General features: G+C 42.8%; 1 long non-coding RNA gene across 1 annotated transcript; it reads left to right on the forward strand.

Annotated features, from left to right (window-relative positions):
• The first annotated feature begins 6815 nt into the window (after positions 1-6815).
• LOC132248314 (uncharacterized) lies at positions 6816-9616 on the forward strand. The gene is made up of 3 exons (XR_009459482.1): positions 6816-6951; positions 8347-8451; positions 9495-9616. It is a non-coding gene; the product is annotated as an uncharacterized LOC132248314 (long non-coding RNA).
• Positions 9617-10188: the final 572 nt, after the last annotated feature.

Below are 10188 nucleotides of genomic sequence, written 5' to 3' on the forward strand. Positions count from 1 at the left end.
TAAAGAAATGACCCCTAAATAGTAAAATGTTTGCTTCTGTTCCTCCTTTCCTCCTTATTGACCTTTATGATAGAAGAGAGATTGTTTTGGTAGAAACTGACCATTTCTGTACTAGGTAGGCAAGGAAAATATTATCTCGCAGGTACCTTTTAAAACTGTCTGTACTTGGACAGCATCCAAGTCTGAATTGGACATGATACTTCTAATATGGAGCAATGTTAAAGTAGAGTTAAAATTGAAAGCACTACTGTAGTTTTCTGAAACTTAAAGGAAGTCAAAAGAATATTTGTTGGCAGCTATGGACATTCTTGGTTCCAAAGCAATGAAACAATATGATACAGCTGAAGTGAGCTGAAATTGAACATTTTGTCAAGATCTGCTGCAACCTTTGCTACAACAATTTTATAAATCAGCAAGGTAACCAGAAGTAAAAGTATCTCCTAGTAAGGTAGAGTTGGAGCAAGACGATCACCAGAAAACAGTGAAATTATCCAGCCTAAAATCTGTGGTACTCAGCCTAGTTGGCATTGTGGGCCAGATGAATAGAGTTGGATCCAGGCATGAATGAATCCTTTGCACCGGCTTCAATCCATGAATCAGATCCAATGCACATCAGCCCAATCAATTCTGGCCAGTGTGAACCAGTGCACTAATGTGTGGGGTCATGAGATCCAGCTTGTGTGGCTCCTAATGTGCAGAGATTTAGCAGCAGGGGAGAGATTTCAGCATTATCTGACATGGCCCCAGACTCTGCTATGACAATTAACGCTGCCACTGACCCCCTGCTCTCAAATTTCTAGACCCATAGGAAGGCCTGTGACTTACATGAGGCAGCTTCTTAGGCCAGATACAGCCTGTAGGCAACTGGCTGAGAATCACTTGATTAGAAAAAAGTGCTATATTCAGGCTCTGTAGGTCTGTAGAAAATGATGGCTTATATACAGGAATTGTAAGAGCCCTGGTATATTGATCAATATCCTAATCTGGTCCTTGAATACATATGTAGCATGTACCTTGAAATTTGTATGCCAAATTTAGATTAGAAATAGAGTTTAACATCTCAACAGATTACAATAGTCATGCATATTTAGATTAGCTCTGATTTACCCTAAACTTTTCACAGATTTAATTATATATACAAATAGAGAAAATAAATATCATTATATAAATTTCCATGTGAATTTTCATGTTCTTGGTACTCTTGGTTTGGGTAAATGGAAGATATTAGATAGAGGATATTGGAGCTAGCATCGTCCAGCTGCATAGACATGCAGAGTGACAGCTTCATAGATTCCTTTGAATTCCATTTAAGTTCCTCAGAGATGCACTGTATCAATGATGATCTTCATTATTGAGTTGTTAATAGGTGGTGAGGTATGGAACACGAGGATCTCCTTCAGTAGATCATAGTGCTTCACTGAAAGAATAGGAAAACCCAATAGATGGTGGATAATAACTGGACATATAGAGATCAGTCATCGACACAATTCTGATTGGACCGTTCAGAAAGATATGGTTCAAAGTCATTATCAAGAACTGTATCCTTGTTTGGTAATGAACCATTTTGTACTTTATTCTCCTGTCCTTTTGGTCTCTGAGGGTTAACACTTGTGGCAGACATAGTCCATGTAGATGGAGCTCCAAAGAGTTCCTGTATAGATGTATACATCTACACAACTGTATAGATGGAGCTCCAACAAGGTTCAGGGACTGAAAAAAATCACTTCTCTACAGCATTCTCTCCTTCAGCAGATAACTGCCTAAATTGCCACTTCTTGAATAAACAGTAAACCAAATTTTCTTCTATCAGAGAAAAAAGCATGGTCTGCCCATACTCAAGAAAGTATCCTGCAAGTGCCATAATGCTAAGTGAATGGGTTCCAAAATGGCTACTGACTTCAATAGGGTCTTTTTCCCCTGAGATCAAAAAGATAAAGAATAACAGAATGCTCTACCTTCTTCCTTTCCCCCATTTGCTTCTCCCTTTCCCCATCACCTGTGGTTCAATCAGTGCTTCCCATCTGAAGAGAGACTTACAAAGATACAGCATATAGCAATCCTCATTAAGGTTATAACCTACCACTTCCACCACTTTGGAAATTTCTGCTATAAAACACTCTGGCCTAAAATCTGAAAATGCAGTATATCTCTTCATTACTTCTTTACTAAATATGACCTAAATGTCATGAGCCTTACGTCATGACTGTTGGCACTGGTTGGCCCAGTTATCTTGCTATGGGTGTACCCGAACCCTCAGACTGACAACAACCTCTCCATTCAATAATATGTGGATTTTATTGATACACAGTAATAGCAGATAAAAATAATGCAAACAATTCTATGTCTACCAGTCCCAGAGCTACACAGAGTCAAGGTATGTCTGGCCAGTATCAGAGCTTCACTCTGAGGTTCTTTCTTGAATGTCAGTTATCAGCAGCCTGGAGATTGGAGGCTCAGTGTCCCCCTACCCCCAACCAGTGGGGTGGGTGAGATGGGCTGGTGAGTTGCCCTCTGTCCATGGTGGCCTTGGGTTCTGCTCTCAGGGACACTTTGAAGCTCTGAAATCCCTTCTTTTGTATTCTTATCCCCTCCTGATGAGTCTTCATTTCTGGCTATTGCTGATTGGTCTCTCTGTGGTCCTCATGCTGTCCACATTCTGTCCTGCCAGCATATTCCTTGGTTTTACAAGCCTATCACGCACACATCCAAATCTGGGCTTCTCCTAACTTGGTCTGTTCCCCCAAAACCAGAAATCCCAAGAGCCCTGCAATTGGGCACTGTAACCCAGTGCCACCTTATCTCATGTTATGGAACAGTGTAGTACATGTCTTTAATTTCATTACACACAGCCTGTGTGTCTGCTTGCTGCTTGCCTGTGTCAGTTGGCCTTGAAGAAATGGTCAGAAACAGACTTTTTAGAAATCAACTAATGAGGAGAGGCTGAAAGCCAGTGGGACTGTTCAGCCTGGAGAAGACTCAGAGGGGATTTGGTCGCATCTGTCCCCTCAGAGGGGACTTGGTGGCACCTGGGTAGCATCTGTTCACCAAGGCACCCCAGGGGAAGACAAGAAAAAATGGGCACAAATTGATTGAAGGTTGCTTCAGATTGGACATAAGGAAAAACTTCTTTATAATTTGAGTGCTGAGGGTCTGGAACAGACAGCCCACAGAGGTGGTACAGTCACCCACTCTAGTAATTTTCAAAAAGTGTCTTGATGCCCACCTTGCTGGGGTCATCTGGCCCCATCAGTCTTTCCTGCCCAAGTGCAGGGGGGGCTGGACCCAGTGATCTTGTAAGGTCCCTTCTAGTCCCTAACACTGATAAATCTATGAATAACCTTTGCTGTTGCCCTGGACGATTATCCTAATGCATATGTACTTTACCTACTAGCCAATTCCCAGCAGGAAACCTCTAAATAACATTTTCTAGCCATCAGTGATCTTGACAGTATACCATCCATCATTTCTTGGTCTTTATATGGTCAAAGTCTGTAGTAAAATATATCTTTACAAACCCTACTGACTTCAGTGTGAGATTAATCTGCCTCTCTCAGAGAAGATTCTAATGTGAAATGATGTAGGAAATGAATAACTTCTACAACAAATAATGTAATGAAACTTTGGTTTGGTATTATTTCAATACACATTTTATATCCTTGCTGTGATCTTTCTCCATTTTATAAAACAATTAGTTAATTATTTATTTTTAGATTATGCAAAAAAGACTTTTCTGGTAATGGTATAAAATATATATTTTATAAACTTTTTTTCCCCAGTGGACTAACAAGATTTAGACCAAGTATATTCTAATTCAAATAACTGTTCTTTGCATGAAAGAACATCTTAAATACTTTGCAAATTCAGTAACTAAAGTTTTCTTGTGTTTTTTTTTAAACAAATCTTGGTATAATGGATACTCACTTTCTAAAGAGATTGATCCCTCTCTTCCTCTCCCTCTGAACCTGACCCCATTATGGTACTTTTGTTGCATACATGTTGCTCAATCAGCAGCAGAAGTATGTCAGGGGAAATGAGCAGAAGTAAATGGCAGAAGGAACTTGGGAAAAGAGGAAATCAAGAGTGAAAACAAATTACTGTATAAGTGATAGGCATTGACCTGATAATGTAGATCCCTTGCTGAAACCAATCTAACTGTAACTATGTGGTATGCTCAGTACTACTATGCTATAAATACTTGGAGGAAAGTGTCAGAGGGAGAAGGAAAACTTAACCATAAATGACAGTGGCTTTTAGGAGGAGAATGTATATATTTCTGGTTTTGTTTTCCATTTGCATTAATACATACAATAAGTTACGTTTCTGCTAATAACTTACATTTATTTTATCATCAACTGAGTCTGCATTAATATAATTGGAGGAGAATATGACATTCTTGTTAACGTACAAAACATACAACATTCAAGCTTTCTGATTCAAAAGAATGGAGCATATCTGATTTCATGCTACTCTGTCTGAGTCAGGTGCTTGCTGATGAACTCAGGACTTGAAATCAAAGGTCTTGGCTGCAGGGCAACTCAGAGCAATTTTGCTCTCCATCTCTTTTAAAAAGAGGTTTCCTTTGGCTGGTAAATGGGGGAGTCCATTAAGAAACTACACCTGACATAGAGTAGTTGTAAAGTTCAATATGAACTGTAAATCTCAAAAAAGATCAGAGTTTTAAATTAAGAGCTATTTCAGGGGAAATAGCCTCATATGCAATTTCTATTTTTGCTGAATTTAGTTTTCTGCTGAGATAAAACCCAGATGACTCAACTACTTTGAGTTTCCTGGGTGTGAGCGACAAGCACTCCCTGAAGCAAGTTATAGGCAAAATGTTAACCATTGCACAGTATACTTTTTGAAGACAAAATAATTTTATCTTCTTTGATATGTGTACCTGGGAAGAAGTGATTTAGATTGCCCATCATTTGACTCACTAGACAGAACAGAGAATGAAACAAGTCTCAACATTAAATGTCAAACTTGGTGATCTGTTGACCTTTCCTAAATAATGTGGCAACAGTATTTACCTCACCCCTAAAAATCTGCAGTCGGATGTTAATTTACTGAACATCTTGGTCTTGAACTTAGTTCTTCAAGTTCTAAATAATGATAATCAAAATATTGAAAGGAAAAAGTAAAGTAAAACTGCCAATGAAACAAAATTGGAAAATAATGCTCTTTAAAAAAATTAATTTACTGAAAAGCATGGAGGTAGAAAAGGTATATTGAGCCACATGAGCTATCATTGGGCACTTGTACATGTGACAGGGGTTTACTTCTAAGGGTTTTATTCTATGTCCCCTACATTGAAATGGTGGGTTTTGAATTGAAACTCATCATTTCAATTTTTCTGACTATGTCAAGGGGCCCGATCCCTTTTTTTTATTTTTGGTCAGAGCTGGAGCCTGCCCATGGCCAGAGGGCAAGCTGATGGTGGGCTGAGTGGCCCCTGAGCAGCAGAAGCCCCCAGTCCTTCCCTTTGCAGCATTGGTGCCCCCTGGGGCTGTCTGGGTGGGCTGCTAATGGGTCAGCTCAGAGGCAGAATCCAGTCTGATCCAACTACTTCCAGAGCCCAACCAGGGAGCAGCAGTTGGCAGGCTTCCTGCAGGTAGTTTCAGGGAAAAGCTGTAACAAGCCAGCAGCTGCCTCCGAGCTGGGGTAGCACCCAGTCCACTAGCAGCCCACCCGGGTGGCCCCAGGTGGTGCAACTCCTACAGGGGGAAGGACCAGGGCCCCCTGCAGCTCAGAGGCCACTTGGTCCACCAGCAGCTCAGTCCCAGGCCACAGGAAAGGTGGGCATGCTCCACCAAAAATAAAATGAAATAAAATAAAATAAAATAAAAGGATCAGGCCCCTTATCAGGCACCTGCTGAAGGCAGAAGCAGAGAGGGCCTGATGTGTTTTTCTTCAGCACTTGCTTGCCGTGGCCAGGGGGGCAAGTTGATAGCTGCAATTCATCATTGCAAACTAAACTACATCCACATGTAGTTTAGTTTGCAACAATGAAAAATTATCTAAAACTCAAAATTGGTGCAGTTGTAATGCCCTTCAGTGACATAAATGACATTTTCATCATGTGTGGATCATGACAACCATCACATGTACAAACAGCCATTATTATTAGTTTATATTTAATATCTTGAAGGTTTCCCATTGGGGTATCCCTCAACTGAAAATGTTTCTCTACTGTTTTCTTCACTGTCTGTCCACTGTGATCTGCTCTGAAACAACTTCTTACCCCACAAATCTTAGTAACACTTGACACAATCCAAAGCTTGCAGTTACAACAGAAGTTTTGATATCTAATGGTTCATTATCTTTGCTTTGTAGAAAATTCCAGATGTGTTCTTCTGTAAAAGAGATAAGCCTGCAGTTGAAAATTGCTCTGAAAATCACCACAGCCAATCAGTAAAGTAAATAAAACAGCAGAAAGTACATGAGAGATATATTATATAGACAAAAAAAATCACAAAACATTGCAACTGTAAGTTGCAGGATCAAAATATAAGACCATTACCATAGACACTAAAGAAGGATCTCAGTTTTCATTAATTATTATAATACAGCACTTCTCTCTACCCACAGAACTGCCTCATCCCTCCTCACAGAGCTTTCCTAAAAGCAGCTTCTCAGATTGCAATGGTATTTATCCCAAGTGGTGGAGAACCAGAGGGGTGCTCATCACTCTGGAGCTGTTACAAGCTGTATAGGAGCTTGCTTGAGGAGCAGCAGGGAAAAGCCTCCCCCAGAAACCACTTTAAGAGGGAAGGTGGGTGGCAGAGCACATCTGATATCTGCCACTTTAAGAACTGGCAGCAGGTGATGCCCCATTTCTGATGAGTAGCTATTTTAGATCTAGGCCGGGAGAGCTGGAGGCAGTAGTTTGCTGCCTGACATTATGGAAGGAACATTGCCTGGTGGAGCTGTTGTGACTGCAACAACTAGAAGGTAAGGGCAGGAGCTTATGGTGATGTCTTGGAGGCTCCTGGTCCTGGGCATGACTTGAAACTGCACCCTGCCAGGGAAGGGTTGCCTAGTGGGGATCCTAGCAGTGTTCCTAGTGTGGATGCCCCCAGGAAATACCAGGCCAGTTACCTTTCTAATGAAAGGCAGGAAGGGGTGCTTTAACCCCAGCCTCCATTTTTGCGTGGGTTATTTAACACCACAGGCAGTAGAGGGCTCATGCACCTGAGCTTTGTGGGGTGCAAAAGCCCAAAGAGTGGGTAATGGGGCCAGGCATAGCTGCAGCCAAATGAGCCCATGTGGGGTGCAAGAACCCAAGGAGTGGGTAGTAGGGCCACGCATGGATGCAGCCACCTGAGCCTGTGTGAGATGAAAGACCCCAGGGAGTGGGTAGTGGGGCCAGTCACAGCTGCAGCCACCTGAGTCTGTGTGGGGTGCAAGATCCCAGAGACTGAGAGTTGTGGGCCAGGCATGCCAGTGAGTGGTGCCTGAGCCTATAGGGGTGTTTGACCCCAGGCCCCAGAATAGGGGGCAGAGTATGTGCCTTAGTGGAAGCAGAGATGCAGAATGGCACCTGAAGGCTTGCAAGAGAGTGGCCATTGTGAGGCCCTGGAGGGAGGAGTGAGTAGAGAATGGTAATTGTGAGGCCCTGTCAACATGGGGGCATGAGATAAGACCCTGTGAATAAGGGGTGTGAGTTCGGTCCCTGTGAGCAGGGGGCTTGAGGGTAGGTCCTGCTATCATGGGGGCCAAGTTAAGTCCAGGTAAGCTTCAGGCACTTCAGGCCACAGGTGGCCCAGAGGGCGATTGGGAGGTGTGGCAGAGGAGGAGCCACAGGGAAACAAAAGGGTGAGTCAAGAGCCCCTTGATTGAGAGCAGCTGGGTGAGTGACCTGGCAAGAGACCAGAGGCTGAGTTGGACCAGTGTTCTGCATACCGCCCAGTGCTCATTCAGATGAGGGGAGCAGGAGATGCCCAAAAATCTGTGCGCTTGCTGGCCGGGGAGTGAAGGGAATCAAGCCTAAGAACCCCTGGAATAGGGCAGGGTGAGTGTGGCCCCAGGGAAAGGAAGGGTGGTATGAGTGAAGCCCAGGAAGGGCAGTATGAAAGAGACCAGGTGAGAGCCGGTGGAGTGAGGGGGGCCTCAGTGAGAGGGAGGCGGTATGAGTATAGTTTATAATAGGGCAGAATGTGAGAGGCCTAGCACTGTGCTGAGTTGGGCCTGGCCTCAGGCTGTCTCTAACAGCAGAGCACAGCTGTTAGAAACATCTGAGAGGCATGGGACATATTAAAGGATGGCAGAAGCATGTACTTTTGGCCCTAGACATAAAGGACCCCAAAGGGCAGCCTGCTGCCTAATTAACAACTAATTACTTAACAGCAAGGTGTTGCAGGAGAGAGGTGGGTGTTGTGCCCAGAGGCAGTCGGAGACAAGCACTGTGGCTGGTTGGGGACTTCCTACACCACCACACACAATTTACGTAAGGTGAGTGTGTAGATCACTCTACGGTTATGACTTTCTAGACCTATCCCCCTAAAAAAGATATAAATTTATCTTAATTTTTCTACTGAGTCCTTCAATAATTTGTATATTTATAGAAGAAAACATCCTTTCCTAGATTCGCATTTCTCAGTCATGCTAAGTGATGCCCCTGATTTACAATTACATCAGAGGGCCTTGTTATGCATTACACTTTGAGCTGCCTGAGCTACACTTAGTGCTAGCTTGAGTTTGGAACAGTCAAATGTTCAGGCCAGGAGGAGCCTGTAGGACTGAAAGGTAAGATTTTGTTCCCCCTCGGCTTCCCCCTGACACCTTACTTCCTAGTTCTTCCCTGTTTCCCCTCTGGCCCCAACACTCCACTCCTGCCTCTTGACCCCCTCCCATACTTGTGGCTGCCTATACTGTCTGTCTTGGGAGAGCAGGAAGTGACAGGTTAACCTGCTTCTCCATCCCCTGCTTCTGCTGCTGGGCTGGTGCTTTTCTCTAGGCTGAGTCCAACCCAAAGAGCAGAAGTGGTGGTGGAAGTGGCCAAGCAGGCAGGTTAATCTTTCCTTGTCTGCTTCCCTGGAACAGACAGTGTGGACAACCACACCGAAGTAAGGGAGGGGAGGGGAGGGGAGTATGCAGAAGGGCCAGTAAGTGGGCTCTGAGGTGCTGGAGAGGGTGAGGATAGACAGTGGGCCAGATCCAAGACAGCAGAGGGAGGGGGTGGATGGGATATTTAAACTAATATGTAGCCTAGTATGACTACAAATTAGTGTAACATGAGCTGCATAACATTGATCAGTGATAAACCTACATTCAAATGGCATAGCTTTAAGCCACCTAAAGAGTGCTTAAAACTAGTTTCAGGTGTTAATGTGTGATGGGCTAAGAGTTCCAGGAGCTGCCTAAAATTAATTTTTAACAAGATCCTAAGACACACAGTTATATTTACATCCTTTCAGTCTGAGAGACCATCATTCCAATTTCTTTAGCTATCAGTTATTTAAGACGGATATAAACTGTCTCTTATTTTATTCCAGATGTGAAAAATATCCGTCTCGTATGAGATGTCTTCCAGCTGTTTGTCTCCTGAGAATGGTCCCCTTGATAAAGGTTTTTTTTTTTTTTTTCTTTGAAAGGTAAACTACAATTTGTTGGGATTGCTGCCTCTACCCAATAAACATTGAAAGTTGTGTTATCTCTGTGGCTAACTGCATACTCTCAAGATATATCTACACATTTATTACTGTCCAGTGGGTACTGAACATTTAATTTAGTACTAGTATAATCAAGTACTAAATAAATGGGCAGTAACCAAAGTTACTGCACGGTAGCACCAGCAAATGACTTTTTAGTGATGTTACTGCGCAATAGCAATAATAATATTGTGCAGTAGTGTATTAGCACAGTTTGTCCTGTGACACACTACTACAGTGTTATTAGGCTACTGCACAGTTAGCGTTCCATGTAGAAATATCTAAGCATGACACACTATAACCCCCCAAATCAAGCCTGATTTTGGTGACTTTATGACCTTTGTTACAGTATAAGACAAGGTCCATTATACAGGTAAAATGTATTCTGAGCTCCAAAGATACAACATTCTAAGGCTATGATTCTGTAACTTGTTCTGTATGGATGAATTTATAACAGTGTTTCAGGATTGAAGCTGAGAGTATATGAAAAGTTAAAGGGAGGAAACAGTCCAATCTAATTGCATATATGGATTTCCTA

Source organism: Alligator mississippiensis, chromosome 2 (genome assembly GCF_030867095.1).
Source record: "Alligator mississippiensis isolate rAllMis1 chromosome 2, rAllMis1, whole genome shotgun sequence".
NCBI classification, from domain to species: Eukaryota; Metazoa; Chordata; order Crocodylia; family Alligatoridae; genus Alligator; species Alligator mississippiensis.